General features: G+C 39.4%; 3 long non-coding RNA genes and 1 pseudogene across 4 annotated transcripts; 2 read left to right on the top strand and 2 right to left on the bottom strand.

Moving 5' to 3' along the window:
- Nucleotides 1–1,678: 1,678 nt before the first annotated feature.
- LOC147487830 (uncharacterized) lies at nt 1,679–4,075 on the bottom strand. Its single transcript, XR_015201810.1, has 5 exons — nt 3,660–4,075; nt 3,452–3,516; nt 2,666–2,808; nt 2,554–2,616; nt 1,679–2,477 (listed from the first exon to the last, which is right to left on the bottom strand). It is a non-coding gene; the product is annotated as an uncharacterized LOC147487830 (long non-coding RNA).
- Nucleotides 4,076–5,894: 1,819 nt separating this feature from the next.
- Nucleotides 5,895–7,101, bottom strand: LOC147487829 (endoglucanase 17-like; annotated as a pseudogene).
- A 3,135-nt stretch (nt 7,102–10,236) lies between these two features.
- Nucleotides 10,237–11,807, top strand: LOC147487828 (uncharacterized). Its single transcript, XR_015201459.1, has 3 exons — nt 10,237–10,452; nt 10,606–10,683; nt 11,542–11,807. It is a non-coding gene; the product is annotated as an uncharacterized LOC147487828 (long non-coding RNA).
- A 4,764-nt stretch (nt 11,808–16,571) lies between these two features.
- Nucleotides 16,572–18,288, top strand: LOC147487827 (uncharacterized). Of its 2 annotated transcripts, none has more exons than XR_015201964.1 (3): nt 16,572–16,978; nt 17,130–17,974; nt 18,112–18,288. It is a non-coding gene; the product is annotated as an uncharacterized LOC147487827 (long non-coding RNA). The 2 variants fall into 2 exon arrangements; XR_015201963.1 differs by lacking the exon at nt 18,112–18,288 and having other exon boundaries at nt 17,130–17,288; nt 17,476–17,786.
- Nucleotides 18,289–18,587: the final 299 nt, after the last annotated feature.

The following is an 18,587-nucleotide window of genomic DNA, read 5'->3' as shown; positions in this document are numbered from 1 at the left end:
ATGAACCAACAAAACACGTTATCATATCCAAAGACTTACCTGTTGTGGTGCTTGGTTCAGGACTTCTCCACCACTTCATCCTCTTAGACTTCTTATAAGCACAATCATTATTCTAACGCAAAACCTTACAAAAAACTGCCTCTAAAAAAATATCATCCAAAGAAAGAAGAAAATTATATTAATAAACGACAATGATTATAAATATCCGCATTAGATCAAAATTATTTTGATATTTAGGTTTTACTATACATTCATTTTCGGTAATAACGTAACAGTCATAAAATTGTAGACCCACCGGCCACCAAATCATAAGCCTTATAGACAATGCAATAGTACAATAATTCAAACCGCTAAAGTACAGTCATAGTTGGCAGAATAGCTAACGCCATTTGTTGTTGGCTTAAAGACTATCAGAGCTTATCTCTAATTTGCCAAGTCCATATGTCGAGTGGAATCCAAACTTTGACAGAGAACCATCCATTAGAGAAGCATATAGTACAAAGGTAAGAACCTAGTATCAGCCTATCAAGTGTATACTAATCCAGTTATGCCCCTAAAGAAGAAAAGTTGAATAGCTCAAAAGCCATAGTGCCATTTTTTTTTTCGTTATTTGTGCATGTGTGTATTGATAAAATCCTTGAGGTGCCTTTAACTATTAGGGCCTGAGGCAGCCTTGCCTAGTTTAAAGTGACTTGAAGAACAACACATACGTCTACATGAGATAAGACACGCAGAGTATTAAAGAGACGAAGATGCTTCAATTAATTTTGCAATCACAAAGAAAATGAGTGTGTATAGATTGATGTCAAGGACTTAATAATAATAGAAAAATACCTCGTGATGTTGAGCAGCTTCTGTAGTTAAACCAACAGTTGCAACAACTAGTCCTGTTAATCCTCCCTGTAAATAAAATGAGGAGGTGGAGAGTAATAATTATAAGTCTAAGTTGTACGTAATATATTATTCATCAAAATTGCGATAGAGAAAAACCTTAATAGTCGGAATTCAAATAGAGAAAACATAGCAAAGAGAGTGAACCACAAATCAAATTAGATTAATCTTCATGGAGGGGAGGGGAGGGGAGGGGGAGGGAGGGAAAATGATGGGTCTTGGAAAGAGATATGGTGGTTTATTAGATAGTGTTTTGTTTGCGTAAATTAGTAATATTCATTTTATTCTCATGATTTTTCGTCAAAATGGGCATCTTTTTTTCTCCTATATTGTCGTGAGTAAAATTTGACGTGGATGCTTGAGAGAGCTCGAAAGGGGTTTGCTATTATTCAATTAGACAACTATATATATATATATATATAATAATTGATCCAACTCTACTACTTGATTTGCATAAGAATGTATTGCTTTGCTGATCAACAAAAAAGAAACATATTAGAGTATTGGAAAATTAAATTATGCTATAATAATGGCCGCCCTACACCCCAATGGAAGTGGGAGCTTACTTTGAAGTTTGAACTGTTTTCGATTGTCATCCAACGAATTAATCTTCACGGGATGAGATGGGATTGGAAGGGAGAGGAAGATTAAGTGTTGTTTGAGTTTTGGAAAGAGAGATGGTGGGTTTTAGATAGTATTTTGTTTGTCGTGAATTCTCTGTAGATTACTATCAGAAAAAAAGGATTATCTGTTAGATTTTGTTTTTTTGCAGTAGTGGTTATAACAATTTAAGCAATAAAACAGGCTTACTAATAAAAAAAAAATATTGAAGCCTATTGCAATGCTGCAATCACAGTTTACATGGCTAACGTCTTCAAATTTCATGAGTTTATCTAACTACCCAAGTAATAAATGTAACCCTGTAACACATGCAGTGAATATTTCTCATTGTAATTACATGAGCAGAATAAGCAAGTACATCCATTTGATAAATTAGAAAGTCGTTGCAAAGGATACCCTATGTTCAAACATTGACATTTTATATAAACCATCGCAAGGATGGTGGTTCAGATATGGAAGTTGTGTCACCTGCATCCCATTGTGCTCCTTACATTTTGTAGAACACAAACACATTCAAAGAAAGAAGTGAAGTCAAAACCTGCTGGGTTTCCACCATCAAGAGCTACTTTGGAACGTCCAGGAAATTAGTAAATGGATTTTGACAGATGAGCAAGTCAGAACCACCAAAATCATTTATCAGAGACTTAAGCTTGTTAGATGTTAACTTGTTAATGTCTTCAATCTGCACCAACTCCCCTATTTGTCCACTTGCACTGCCACCACTTTCTTAAGATCCTCCAATTTGTTTCACATAATTCCATTGAGACAACGCCTTTCAGAAGAAGGCCTAGACGATGAAGAGCAACTTCTGCCCCTCCGATTCCGCTGAAAAGTGATAAAACGCTGAGGCCATCTGGAAATAGCCACTTCAAGACAGAAAGGTGATAACCCAACGTGTTTGTTTGGAAGCTATACTTAAGTGATCTCAGTTTTTCAATGGGGTCAGCACCAACTAACTGGGTGTGCTGCAAAGGATAAGAGCACCAAAATGAACATCATCTCTAATTAAGTAATATTATCGACATAACAAAAAGTAGGCACCTGAGATTCCCATGGCGTTAAAGAATGAATTCTTCCTGAACTATGAGGGGGGGGGGGCCTTGTCTGTGCATATTTTGCGCAAAAGCAGACCAATCATCATGCGGATGAATACGGCTATGTGGATTGCATCATTTGCATGCCACCCAAAAACATTCCAGGATAGTGCATTCATTTTTATAATACCTTTATACAAATTATTGGGCTTTCATCATACTTTTTCTTTGAATGTTGCTTGATGGAGTAGAACTGCATAACCTGGAATAAAAAGGGATAGAACATAATTATATTCCAACTTATAAATTGTCTGTCTGTATTGTGGGTGTGTGGGCTCTTTGTTAGAATTATCAGTTTTATGCATTGGTCGCCATACAGATCAATATCCCCCCCCTCCTACACATCACGGTGAACATTTCAACACACAACTCCATGAACCAATACAACAGAAAATCCCGAGTAAATAATCAGAAAGTGTATGATTATAATGTTGAAACCCTTGACAATAATTCTAAAAAACTAATGGTTAAAGGTAAGAGGCTTATAAACTTACGCGGTCGGTTTGGTCAAACCAAGTGTGACTTGTAGAAATAATGATGACAATAAATATGACAAACACGTAAAACACAATTTACAACCACACATTTCCTTTTTTAAGAGAGAGTTATCCATTTCACACTAAGTAATCTTTAAGGAGAAGTTCCGAAACCAGCGGCCAGTGTATTACATAGACATGTATAATGTACCGACACCCCAACTCACTTACTCCAAATTATCCATCAATGATTTTATAGTTTAACATATATCCAACTAAAAATAACTACTGAAATTCTTGATATAGGATGACTATGTAAAACTTGGAAATGATGAGTAGCTCGTCGCAATGAGGCAAAAAGAAACTAACCTCATACATGAAGTCATTTACAGACTTGTCTTCGGGATAGGAACCCCTTTTCCTCTGCATGATATCTAGAACACGTAAAAGACTTTGGACATCAAAATATTTGGCAATAAAGTAGCAATCACTTAAAACCATAATAAGGACTCCCGAGAAAAATTGTACATAATATTATACTTCCAATCAAAGGGGAAAAATGAAAACTGCTTTCGACCTTAACATGTTTAATACCTTGATTCCTCCAATCAGATGCTAGATAATAGTAGTTAGTGTTTGTCGGATCAATCACCGCACCAAAGCTTGAAAAGACAAAGGTTAAAGTACTTTCAGCAAAACTAATTTTTCTTTTACACGGACAACTTAACTTCTACTTCATCCTATTAAATACAGAAACCAAATCCAAACGATGAATACTAATATCTTGAAACTTCTAAATTGAAGGGGGGGTCTTTAAAATAATAAGCCATAATCATCAAAAGTCAAGTAAAGAGACAATAACAAAAATATGTATAGTTCACCCACACTACAAATTTCCCAACTATTTATTTTAGATTGCAAAAATGAATAGAGTTTTGATTTGAGGTGGGGAATCAATTAGCGCAGGGTTTGGATTTGAGATAATAGAGTTTCATCTGGGTTTGAATAAGTAGAGTTTTTTAGTTTTAAAGTTTTTAGTCGTGGGTTTTGTTGGGTTTCCATTTTGAGTTGGAGTAGTTTTTCTCATTTTTGTTCACAATTTTTTTCTCCACCTTTCTCGTAATCCCCCTCCACTACTTCCATTCCCAAGGCAATCATCAAATGAACTTAGTGGATGACATAAATATAGGGAGTATGCGTACCCTTTCATGTTTTGCCACATACTTAAGAACCGGAAGAGTAATTAGTTGATCACCTGCATAACCATGTGCAATTGCTCTCATAGGTAACTACTTGTGCACGGTACTAATGCCTAGTTTGAGAAACCCATTGCAGTGATGATAATGTGATCATGAGTTTCAATTTTCTTCAAATAGTGTTTTATGCAATTATGCAACTGAGTGAGTGACCATTGTTAAATTGTTTCAACTTTGGGTTTCGAATGGTGTGCACCAATTGCTTCAACTTTGAGTCAATGTAAACGAAACCAAGAATTTTCTGCTCAATTAATAGATATGGTTTGGCAATACCTCATATTGACCACAGAACCCATACAAAACCAATCCTTCATCACAATATCTAAAAAATGAGAATAAATCAAGTATGTTGCACTATTTGGTTAAAAGAATAGGATGCATACATGGTTGCTAGCTGCCAGTCAGGAAGCTTGCCGAGGATATTGAAAGAGGAGTCCCGAAGAAGACAACACTTGTACAAAAAAAAGTTGAATCATTTGATAAAAGATTTATTATTGAAGAAACTATCGTTAGGGAGGGAGAGATAAATATATAGCAAAGCTATGAGATATGCTCTAATATAAGATACACTCTATATCAAATCGAAAGAACAATGCAAGCCAAAAGAGTAAAAAAATTCTTGTACCTTGAATAGGCTCAGCTGCTTCGGAGGCAGTAGCAAAGGCCCAACTTGAAGCGTAGAACAATCACCCCTAGAGGAGGATTGAGAGAACGCACATGTGGGTATGACTGAGAACACCTGTTATTTAGAAGAGAAACTTGAAAATGAACACTCCTAAGTCGTAAGGAGAGGGGTGATGCTTATCATAGTGTATTAATAGATAAGCCCATAGTGGATGCAACTAAGTATGCTAATAGTATGAGCCGGATACATACGTCGGTCTTGTCGGTGGCATCTTGTTCCCCTTCGTCTGATGAAGTAGTTGTTGTTTTTGTGTTTGTGTTTGGGAAGAAGGCCCAAACTCTGTATCCATCTCTCTTTGACCCCAGTATGGCACATTCCATGGATGGCAGACCTTTCACTTCCATTCGTACTGCTGACTAGCAACCAAGTTGAATTGATGGGAAACAATTCCAGTGATACACACGGTAAGTATAATCCTTGATTTTGAAAAAGTGTGTTCGGTTAGAAAATTGAAACTGGAAACAGTCATCATAACCATCTCTAACAAATAGAAGAAATAACATACTAAATGGAATTAGAAACCCAAATCGAGGGATAATTACTCTTGGCAGCAAACTGACATTAGAAACTAAACCGAAATAGAAACAAATTTAAAAACTAAAATAAAAAGATAATAATAGAAAACGGTTATAGAAAAAATTACATTGCCTCAGAAGAAGCAAATTCAACTGTAGGTGGAGATGGAAGAACTTGCCTATAAAGAATTGCCATTGAACTTTGAAGATTGAGGGTCATCGCCACGTTCTTCTTTGTGAGAGAGAAAGATGGGCTTGCGTATTTTTTTGCCGTAAATTTACTTTCGTTTTTTGGTCCTGATTTTAGGAAACATAATTGGGACTCTTTAGTTTCAGCAGTTTTTTCTCCACTTTTCTCATAATCCCCCTAGCTGACGTGGATAGCGGGAGCTCGAAAAGGGAGATCATATGAAAGTGTTTGCATGCCCTTTGTAATCATGAAGAGATTGCACCTTTTGAACCAAAAAAACCTGAAAAGTGCAATACTTTAGTAAGTTAGTAACAAATAATTCAAAGTTAAAACTAAATTATTAAATGAAATATTTAATTAATATATTAAAAAAAATAGGCATTTGGACCTTGGAGAGGAGAATCTTGCTCCAACATGTTTGTTATCCAAGCCAAATATATTATCAGACTCATCAGCACCAAGTGTTTGTCCATTAACTTGAATATAATTCAAATAAGTTGAATTTTTAGTTGTTTTGTGCAACCATGCAGCACCCATAACAACTCATCCTTCAATAAATTGAAAAACTAATTAGAACAAAACCCTTCAGAAACTACATTCAATAAACTATGGATGGATAGCTGTTTACTTTGTAACCACAATAAGAGCAGTAAAATGGGCAGACATATGATTTTAAACCATTACTATAACCTCCTCTGTACTTATCAGCAAATCCACATACCTATGAACCCGACATTGAAATCCAACTTATAATGAGTAAAGTTTTAAAGAAAGTCAGAAACATAACAAAAAAAAAAAAATACTGAGAAAGAAAAGACATTTTTTCTTACATTGATAGCTCTTCTGCTCAAAAGGCTGGAGTAAGAGGGATCATTTTTCCTAAAGACAAATGAAGTTATTGCTAGTGCTACAACAGTTTCAGTAGCTACATCTGACCCAGGACTATTTTTGTCTATCTTGAATACTGATATTCATGTGTCCATATCTTCTGGTCTCTCTCAGCAAGCATGGTCCTTATTAGCATCACCAACCTGTCCAACACAATTGTCCAACAGAAACTTAGTTCCTTAATAAATAAATAATATTTAGCACAAAATAAATTTTGAACTAGGGAGAAATTTTCCATTTTTAGGACAAAATTGTTCACAAAAGAACCACATTTACTTCAAGATTTGAAAAGTAGAGCAATGTGGAAAATGTGGAAATGAGAAAAGAGTTAAAACCTTAACATAAATGGTTCCAGGATGAGCAATAGCATTGAGAAGATAATCGCTAGCCCAACGAATAGCTTCTTTTGCATTCTGCTACTCACTATTCATCAAACCCCCAAACTCAAGAACACTCCATGGAAGCATAGTAGTAGTGAATGCCATAGGGAAACCAAACTTCACATTATCCCCTGCTCGAACCTCAAAAATTAGGAGGGAACAAAAATAGATTACACATGAAGTTTTAAATTGCAATTCCACGCTTGGGACCTTGCAACAAATTCTCTCTTTTAATATCTGGTTCAAACCAACAAAAGTTCTCCTATTTGGGCATTGGCCATATACAACCCACTTTCTGCCAACTCCACACACAAACTTTACACAAAATTCAGTTACCAAAAATTGGTGTCCGTGCATACATGCTTGTCGGGGCTTATTGAAAAATCTATTGCAGGTTCCACCAACTAACTCGAGTAGTGAACTGAAAACCACAATTATGAACATGTGAGAAATTGCATTATGATGTTTAACGAACCTGCTAACCAGCAACAATGTTCTTTCGACGCCGATAGTAAGCACGTATTCGTTTGCGATTTCGTTTTCATTCGAGGGCTCGTTGTTCATCAGCCATTTGACGTCTTCTAGCTTGTTGACGAACACGATCGCGTTCTCTGTGCAAAGAGAGTTGTTCTTTAGTCATGTGCTGGGGGTGAATTCTTTGTCGCTGCTACTGTTATTGTCGTACCTGAGTGTTGACACGATTGTTTGTATGTGAAGAGTTGTCCATGTTCGACTGATTTGAATAACACGGTGTTCAATAGAATGCATTCAACTCATTTTATATAACAACAATAATAATAACACCATGTTGATACCAATTAATTCAGCAAGAACAATGCGAACGTAAAATGAATCTTAGATTTGAAATCGTTGAAATAAAAAATGGGGTAAAGGTTCAATAAAAAAACCCAATCCAATAAATTAAGTGGAAAGAATTTGGAGAAATTGATTAAGAGTTTAAGACATACCTGGTTGCAAGTTCTTAATTTTGTCGAAGATCCAAAGTGTCGATTAGAGAAAATCCACACATTGGAGAGGCGGACTCAATTCTTAATCTGGAATTGTAATGTCTACGTATTTAGGGTATTCCAAAATCTTAAAGTTTCCTTTCATAAGACCAATAACAACTCACAGTTTCTAACAGAAGACTCCACTCTGAGATGGTAGAACAGAGAAACTTTTGCTGAGTTTCTGTCTTTCTACCTATCAAATGACAAAGAAGATCACTGTCTATATGTAAGCTACCTTCTTTCCATTACATAGAAGTATGGTACTTTATTAATCTCCTCATTTTCTTTCTCAGCCATATTTGTACTTAATATAAAATCAAGCATTTGGCCAGAACCTTACCTTGACAATCGACACGCAGCCAAATACTATACATTCCATGCAAGGACATCTTTTGGATTTCATCTCATTTTCTGCAAAAAAATAAGACACGCATATCATTAGGGAGCATAGAAAAAGTAAGGCACATTTAAGTGCTTTCATAAAAGAACAATAAAGAATACAAATGCAAAAATGTTGATACTGTTCTTTCAGCACTCCAATACCTTATAAAAACTAACGGGACAAAATATGAGAGTGCTACCCAACAGCCTCATGTGCTCAGCAACAATCGACACCCTCATTTCCAAGGAAGCAATCATACTGCGGCCCCTCAACAGCAGGCTTTACTTGCTTTGTATTGCTAAGGAGAGGCAGCTTCATCAGAGGGCCGTGCATCAACATAATCAGCAGCAGCAACACCAGTTTGCTTCTTCCAATACTACAATGACACATGTGCAACCACAGCCGCAGCATCTTGTATCCTCTTCGTTGCAAAATAGTTCCCAAATCCAACAGGCATCATCTCAAAATGATGATCGGTGCCCCTCCAAATGTTCACCACCCGTTAACATCCTCTTCTTCTCCAATGAATCCAAAGATTCACGCAATCCCAACAAACAACTTTCAGATGGCAGCTCATGGTCTGGTTCAAAACCCCAAAGCCGTCAATGGTAACTTGCCAAATCAAATCTTGAAGCGGGCGGTGTCGAACAACAAATAGGATCCCGGGAGGCACCATCCACAACACCGCAGCAGGTCATAGCCTAGCCCAATGAGGACTAAGCTAGTGAAGGGAATGGGTAGGGAACATGGTGATGCATCAAAACATCTCGTTGGATGCCTCCCTTGCGAATGGTCTCACTATAGTCTGCTGGAAATCAAGTTGCTTTGAAAAGGTGAGCAAGTCATGCATCCGTTGCAAAGGTCGAGTTTGTTTTCTGGTTCAGGGCTTAACTCTTGTTCACCGAGTAAACCATTGGTTCCTCAACCCTCAAGCTCATCACAACAAAAGCTATTTTTCGCGTTCACCTCCGCCATCTTCAAAGCAAGTCCTGCAAAATGCCGTCTCCCAATCGATAATAGCAATCAAGGCCGGTATCCAGTTTTCTTCCAAGAATGCCCAACAACCAGTTATTCCATTAGGTATGCCTCCCCACCAACAACAATCACTGCATAGACAGGCCAATCAATCACAACAGACTATTCGTAGAATGCTTCCGTAGAATCGTCAAACGAGCTTTGATTCCTCCATTGATCACACTAACACTACAGTGTAGAAAAGAAACACCATTTTTACATCCTTGGCATGAGATCCTCAACAAACCATGATTTAAATTGGTCACTTGCTTCTCTGGTCACTTGATTCTCTGGAAGGAAATCCAAACCTAACAGATTGCTCTCTTCTTGAGTGAATTGGTTAGAATTGAACGTGCTAACCAGGAGAACTTAGAATCCAAGATTGAAAAAAGTTTGATTTAGTTTATGAATGGAGGGCTTGAAGGGATGACCTTAGTTTAATTTTGGAAGAAGAATAAAAGAGAGGGTTTGAAGAGACGATTGTTTTTTCCAGAGCTAAGTTGTTTTGTACAATTGAAAAGAGAGTATAGAAAGAGGGGTTTTGTTTTTTTTTTATCTATTTTGGGTTACCAACAATTGAAATCGGCAAAAAGGGCGTAGATTTACTTTTTTTATGCCGAATTATTGTAAAATATGATGTGTCAGTCTCAGAGAAAAAATGGGGACTGACGTGGGTCACTGGGAGCATTCTCAACTACTCAGCATTCATGGTCTTTGAATCGGCAGAAAAAAAAACAAATTCACGCCTAGTTTTGAAAACTGTTCGCATAGCAATCCGAAATAAAAGAAAAAGAGAAATAAACCTTTCGTCAAAACTCAAAACCCACCCAAAAAAAAAAAACTTTCTTCAAAACGACGAGTTCATTAAAGAATCAATCGATTTCTCTTTAGGTCTCCCTATTTCCACAAACACACTTGAATTAAAACTCCGTGCCTCTGAAGAAGCAAGAAAACGTCTTCAAGATTAGTATTTTCTTTTACATTCTAGATTAAAGGAAAAAGACCAAAGAATCGACCGTGCTAGGGTTAGTAGTAACTTTCCGAGTTCAGGTACGAAAAATTTCCTTACATCAAGTGCAATAGTAACACTTAGTACAAATATACGTGTATGTATCTCTTTTGGAGGTCTGGCAATCTTGATTGTTTTACCATTTTTAATCTTGGCATGCATATACCCTCTCTAAATTGTTTTCTTAATTGCAGCTTTTGTACCATTGGCATCCAAGGGACGTGAATGGAATACTAACGTCGATTTTGGTTTTTTTGTATATTACTTTATAGGTACTTTGTTTTTATCCCACGCCTTCATTTTTGTTTATATGAATGATCAAAATGTCATTGCTTGATCATAACTATTTAACAATCTTTGACTGCTTTAACATAAATATTCGTAATTGATGCAAAATACCTCTAGCTAAGAAGTTACATTTTTAATCACTTAACCTCCATAAGGACCCCATACCTGTCAAGGAAGAAGTAGTGCATACTTTGATATAACTGGATAGACTAATAGCTGGTAAGGGGCAATGGTGCTTTTCTACATCTGCCCCAAATTACTACCTTTATGAACTTATGCACTAAGCAAGTCGGTTTTAGAAACATAGATTTAGGTTTTATGGTACCTTTTATATTATCCTCTATTTCTTTTCTTTTTTTGCTAATTAGATGTTGTCCATCTATGGGTTGGTTTATTTTAACTCAGTTTAAATTGGAAACAACAATATCATCATCGTCCAACTGATTGTGGCTTTCAGACGTAGCTCTTCTGTTTTACTTTATATCCACTTGAGAAATTGGGGTAGTGCTCAAGAAAGGTACAATCTCTTGGACTTCTTTGTCCTCATAATGTGGGGTATAATACGGCTTCTGATATGAAATCGCAAAAAGTGGACTTCCTCATTAAAAAAATAGCAAAAACAATTTAGACTTCCTGCTCTGAAGTAGGAAAATGGTTTACACATGAAGCTGCCTGACAGGACATAAAATGATTGTCAGAAAAATGAAGGTTCTTAACGGTTGTCGACCAAAGCCTTCTACTTTCCATAGAGAAATTCCTTCAGCGAAGAACATGTACCTGATAACAAAAAACTTTTAGAAATTTTTATGACTGTAAGGTTCCATCTTTGTGATGTTCGCCAGGTTCATCCGTACCCTCAGCTTATGTGCTATGGATTATGAGGGAATTGCCTCCTGCAGTTGCAGTTGATAGTGAAAGACAATCGAGCATAGTGACCTTCATGACTGACACAACAGCGGCGATGCATAATTCTCAGCGCTGGACTACTGCAAATTCCTCCCAGAATTAGGTTTTACATGTTATCTTAATCATGCATTCTCTTAATAGTCTATTCTTTTCCATGCAAAGCTTGCACTTAAGGTACAATATTAGCTCAATTTGCGATGTTTCTTTTAAGTTTCTTTTATTGTTCAATACGTAATAGAGTTTGTTTGTTGCATAATGTATCAGCCTAATTTATGACCATCAAGATGACATGTCTTTGGGACCGAGACAACGTAAGGTAGGAGAAAGAGGGAGCACGTGATCCAGTCCACGAATCATGTAAGGGGAGCAGAATCTGGGGGAGCATAGGGACCAGTGTGGTTTCAGTGACCTAAAGGGAAGCAGAATAGTGAAGGGGCATACGGGAGTACGATAGCAAAGCCGCGATATATCAAGAGATAGTTGGACAATTAGTGAAAGGGGACTAGAAAAGAAGATCGTGGGATAAGTGAGCGGTTAGCGGTTAGAGAAGGAGATGTGGTTAGAAGATATATAAAAGATGAGAAAAAAGAAAAAGGAGGACTACGACACAGCTTGATCCTCCCTGAACGAGGTACGTAGGCAACCCAATGGGTTCAGCTGATCCATGAAAACCACGAGTATTTATCGTCGTCAAGGGAGTAGAGACGTGTAAGATAAGAGGGTATGAACAGGGTCCATACAAATGGCGCCGTCTGTGGGGAATCGTATGAGTGATTGTTGGGTTTAAAAATCGGTGGTTTAACTGTCGGGATGTATGGGCGAAGTGTGTGTTGATTGAACTGGATTTGGAGAAGGAGATTTGATTGTTTAGAGATGGATGTTTGGCTGTTGGCGGTAGAGCGGGAGTGCTGTCGAAGCGTGGAGAGGGCGTTAATGGCGTCGCCTGACCTGATCTTGTTGGTTTGAACTATTGTTGTTATGATTTTTACTTTGTTTGATTTGAGGTGGGTTATCGATGTTTGAATGGGTGCTGGAAAGGGGTAAGATTGAAGCTTGGATAAACTGTTGTTAATGGCTTCGATAATTCTAGATCTAGTTTGGATGAAGATGGTTGATTAAATGATTTGAGGTTTTTGTGCTAATTAAAGTTGTAGGGGTTTTGGTTGTGAGTATTTTCGGTTAGGTTTGAAGTTTAGTGGTGGCCGGAACACGAGCTAGAACGCGGTGGAGGAGAGCTGCTGGTGAGGGAGGAAGACGACCTGGTGGTTTGGTTGGGCTTGGGCTTGGGCCTGGGCCGAATCCAATGGGTTTGTTTACTTTGGGTCGGGCTATAAACTTTGGGCTTAAGGTTGTTTTGGTTGGTTGGTTGGGCTGAAATCTATTTTTTGTTTGGGCCAATTTTTATTGTTATTTTGGGCCGGTCCACATAAATTAGAATGGGTCAAGGCGTTATTGAGATTCCTCTTAAAGCTTTATACGCTGGAGACATCCAACTGGACCAAGTGATATAGCTTCAGTGCCAAGGAGCATGAAGTCGTTGCAATGCTCCATACTAGCAATGACACCACTGCCTTTGAAATGGTTTTTTACAGAGGCAGTTAGGGCCTTATAATAAGCCTTAGCAAGCTCTACACGGCCACCATAGTCTTCACACAACATCTCAAGTAAATGAATGACATCAACCTTGACTCCATCAATCCCGACAGCTTCAAGATGTGAGTGGAGCCCTTCATACAAATGGTGAACCTTATCTGGTGGGACCAATCCAATGCCATTACTCACAATCTGGTCTACGGCCATATCTTCCATAGTCATTTTCAATCCAGGGGATAACTTTGGTGCTATGACCCTTGAATTTGGCATCCCCGACCGTGATCTTGCTTTGATGTCCTTAAGGGCGTACCTATCGTACCTGTTGGCTGAGAACCAGTCTTTGCCAGTACTTGAGGTTGGGAGAGAGCTGTTTGAGATGGTGTTGATGGCTGAGAGGCCGCTCGAGCTGTCCTGTTTGGTGAGGGAGTCTTAGACTCACTTATATGCGTAGCCTGAGGTCGAGAAGGGACTTGTTTGCTGGGGATGGTATTCGAGATGCTGTCCGGGTTGGAGATGGAGGCCAGTTTGAGGTGGTGGGCTGAGTTGTTTGCTGTTGGGTAGGAGGTCATGGGGCAATTGGTCTGGGTTAGTGAACCGGGAAGATTTTTAAAAGGCGGAAGGATTTTCCTTCTGATTGATCTGCCATGGCTAGTCAAGAAAGTTATTCAAGATATGTTGCCAGACCAAAATGGAGATGATGGGGGCTCTGGGGAGGTTTTACGAGCTAGGGGTGAGGCTGCGCATAGTGGACATGGGGCCTGAGAGGTTTGTTGGGGCTGTGGGGTAGTGAGAGATGGCGATGTGGTATACTGAAATGAAGCTCCAAAGGTGCTACTACCAAAAAATAATATCGTAGGTGTTTGATGAAGTGTGTGGGGGGCTGGTGGAGTAGTGTGCGGACTTAGGGAGTGTGGGTGATAAGCGCAGTGTGGGAATTCAGGGGTATAGTGTGGGCCGGTGGTAACATGATAGGTGTACCACCTCGGGTTTTATCTTGGGTCGCTAAAAGGGGGTGAACAATGATGCCGAAGTATTGCCGGAAAGGTGACGAAGTTTAACAAAGGGGAGCATATCACCACACCGCCGGCAGGTAACTCGTTTTTTTACCGTCATGTACATAATGGATCGGACGAGTGGGTGACTTCGACCGTCAACCATAGTTACATCAGGGCAAGCAAGCGCGTGTCCCCGTCTTTGGTAGAGATGTGTGTGGGGACAGATTGGGATTGTCCCTAGACTTCGTGGTATTCCGTGAACCTACTCGCTCTGGGAGGTCGCGGACCATGAATGAGAAACGTGGTTATATACCTCAGGGTAAGACGGATGGTACACTATTTAGAGCACATGTTCGCCATTATATTTGTATGCAAATACTTATTCTGAATTAATGTTCTTGGTTAAAACTCATGTGTTATTTGTGCAACACTCGAATGTGAAAGTTTCAGGTTACAGAGAAATAGAAAGATTCGCGGAACAGAGTTGAGATTGAGCTGGTGTTGAGAGATGGATCCATCTCACCTCGTTTACTACCTTATTTGCATACACTATATTGTCGTCAAAAAGTTTACTGTCTCCATTAAATGTGTATTGCATGATATAACATTGACTAAGACCAGAGTCGAACCCCGTACTAGCTATACGGGGAACCTCGGAGTCTTTGTTTAGTTTTTCAATTAAAAAAGAGGAAGCTTGTTTTTACATATTGCTAAGTGAGCCGAGGAATGATAGTTTGTGTTGAATGTTGTATCAATGAAATAGAGAGCATACTTCTTCAAATTGTTTCATGAGTATTGGGCTATGAACGAAAATAACTTGGGGGCAAACTGAGCTGCCCCCATCAGGCTTCACAGCTGACCAAAGACAGCGGGGGGGATGAGCCCTTCGCGGACTAGATTGCCAAATCAAACTTGGGGGCAAATTGAGCTGCCTCTAAGCCAGAGAGCGGGGGGGATGAGCCCTTCGTGGACCGCAGTGTCCGAATCAAGCTTGGGGCAAATTGAGCTGCCTCTAAGCCGAGAGCCCGGGGGATGAGCCGCTTCGTGGACCGCAGATGTCCGAATCAAGATTGGGGCAAATTGAAATGCCTCTAAGCCGAGGAGAGGGGGGATGAGCCCTTCGTGGACCGCAGTGTCCGAATCAAGCTTGGGGCAAATTGAGCTGCCTCTAAGCCAGAGAGCGGGGGGGATGAGCCCTTCGTGGACCGCAGATGTCCGAATCAAGCTTGGGGCAAAATGAGCTGCCTATTAGCCGAGAGCGGAGGGATGAGCCCTTCGGACCCCGCAGTTGTCCGAATCAAGCTTAGGGGCAAAATGAAAGCTGCCTATAAGCCGAGCGCGGGGGATGAGCCCTTCCAGCGAACTCGATGTCCGAATCAAACTTGGGGCAACCCTAACAAGCTTCACCCGGTGATCAAAGAAAGCGGGGGATGAGCCGCCCAGCGGACTAGTTATCCGAATCAATCTTGGGGCAACCCCAACAAACTTCCAAACCGATCAAAGAAAGCGGGGGATGAGCCCTTTCGCTAATCAGTATGTCTAAATCAACTTATGCAAAGAGTTCTTTGAAAGAGAATTGATGGCGGGATGAGACACATCACGGAAATAGTAATGAGTTATGTGAAGGAGAGTTGATGGCTGGGACGAGACACATCACAGACATAGTAGTGAGTTATGTGAAGGAGAGTTGATGGTTGGGTTGAGACACATCGCGGACATGCTAGTGAGTTCAATGAAGGAGAGCAGGGGGGGCAAATACTTAATATCACGAGTAAAAACCGAAGTCATCGTTGATGACACCGCCTAGTTCAAGGCCGTGGAAAAACAAACCGGGGCAAGCTATCCGAATATATTCCGTGCTATCCGAGGAGAGCGGTGGGAGGAGCCATCCGTGGACCCTCTTGTCCAAAACAAGCGTTGGTCTGACACTCCCTTAAACTTGTAGGGGCAAAAACTTCAAGAGATGAGCTGAGAAAATATCAATATGAGCGAGCGATATAAATGGAGACATATTCAAACTATTAGATCATTTGAGATGGCACAGCTAGTGTTAGAGGAGTACACAAAATTATGAGATCACGCCATGATATCTGCTTGAAGGTTTGGAATCCAAATACGATACAGGGGGCCTTAAAGGTCTTCGGGTCCACCGCCTTCGGCCGACGGACCCAAGAGGGGCATCATCAGTATCGACCCTAATTTATGACCATCAAGATGACATGTCTTTGGGACCAAGACAAATAAGGTAGGAGAAAGAGGGAGCACGTGATCCAGTCCACGAATCATGTAAGGGAGCGAAATCGGGGGAGCATAGGGACCCGGTGTGGTTTCGGTGACCCAAAGGGAAGCGAGAATAGTGAAGGGGGCATCACGGAGTACGATAGCAAAGCCGCGATATATCAAGAGATAGTTGGACAATTAGTGAAAGGGGACTAGAAAAGAAGATCGTGGGATAAGGGAGCGGTTAGCGGTTAGAGAAGGAGATGTGGTTAGAAGATATATAAAAGATGAGAAAAAAGAAAAAGGAGGACTACGACACAGCTTGATCCTCCCTGAACGAGGTACGTAGGCAACCCAATGGGTTCAGCTGATCCATGAAAACCACGAGTATTTATCGTCGTCAAGGGAGTAGAGACGTGTAAGATAAGAGGGTATGAACAGGGTCCATACACATAACTCGACCACGTGCTTCTACAAATTTGACAACCCAACCTGCTGAATCATGGAGGTGGTGAACTCCTTCACATGTATATTCTCTTTGGTGCCTAGAGATCTAATTGAAAAGGTTAGCACACATGCTTCTACAAATTTGACACCTTCATATGTATGTTCTGAGTTGCTTAATAATTAGCACGATGAATACTTGGGTACTTAATGCCCCAGATGTATTGGTGCACTTACCATTTTTTCCCTTTTTCGGAAATTGGACCTTATAGATCATATCTACCAAAGTGAGGACAAGTGGAAGAGTATATTGATTTGACTTGATGCTTCGAACCACAATCGGCCCGAATCCATTCAAAGAAAGGCACTTTGGTTAAGGCTAAGGTCTTCAATCACATCACAATACAACTTTAGAGGTTGTCTATTAAAAGGTAATATCTTGATTTTTGTTGCAAAACCAGCCACTACAGTCTAACTACAATTACTGAGTGATGATATTTTTTTTATCTCTTCAAAGTTTATGCAGTTTTAGTGACAGACTTCTTTTTACACACAACTTGCATTGCATGTCTTCCTTTTACATATACCATTTTACATTGTTATTAATTGATGGTGCAGGCATTCTAGCAACTATGTAAAAGACACCTATAAACGTAATGTGTCAATTTTATTTAGAGACTTCAATGTTGCTATTGTTGGAGTACTCTTCCTCCCAGAATCATATTGTTAAAGCTGAAGGGCACATTGATATGAAGAACTTCACTAACAGTTGCCCGGGTGTTGGATCATTATCAGATAGGTGTTTTAGTTGGGTTTTTTGTAATTTTCAACGGGCATAGATAAAATTTTGATTTTGATTGTGATTCTGTATTTTGTTTTAGGAGGTTTAGTTATAAACATTTAGCACAAATGAAGTACATTTTACCCCAGGCTATTGAATTGAAGAGGGTTAATGTGGTTGATGAGCGTAGGTGTTGCACCAAGTCTGAATATTGAGGTTATGTTGCTGATTGATGTTGTGGAAAGTAGTGGGAAACAGAAAACAGGAGGTGGATATTCTAACTTGAGCAAAGTGTTCTGAACTCGGCTTTTGGATTTTGTTAAAAACCAGCCCGAGGTAATGATTTACCACGTTGTTTATTAATTATTTTCATTCGAGTTTAAGCATTGTTGTGTTTGCAATTTATAAAGATTTTTGTTACAAGAGAATCGTTGATGTGGTGTTTATGTGTCTTTGATGTTATTGGACCATAGAAAGGTACACGAAGAATGTGGTTTTAGGTCTCTAATGCTTATCGCGAATTTGATGTTATTGGACATGTGACTGGGCAGTTAAATCGCTACTCGGTCGCTACTCGGCGGAGGTGCGAGTAGCGAGTAGGTCTACTCGGTCGGGGATTAATCGGGATTACTCGGGTGATTTTTTAAACCGCTACTTTGGAGGAGGAGGAGATGCGAGTAGCGTCTCTACTTTCGGTCGGGGGATTAATCGGGATTACTCGAGATGTCTTAATTTTTATGTTTATATGTAGCATGTACATTGACGCTAGGCAATGTGGCATACAACATGGTACAAAATTTTTGCTATCAATATGTTATAGAAATGTTGACATTGTCCATAGTTATTTGACCACTAAAGTTTCAGTCAATATCATTGTTTTTTCAATCTTTTCTTTTCTTTAACTTGTCATAGTTACAAATGCAAAACATGGGTCACACATTTATTTTTA

The sequence above is a fragment of the Coptis chinensis genome, chromosome 7 (assembly GCF_015680905.1).
Source record: "Coptis chinensis isolate HL-2020 chromosome 7, ASM1568090v1, whole genome shotgun sequence".
Taxonomy (NCBI): Eukaryota; Viridiplantae; Streptophyta; class Magnoliopsida; order Ranunculales; family Ranunculaceae; genus Coptis; species Coptis chinensis.
This window is presented reverse-complemented; position numbering and strand designations above follow the sequence as displayed.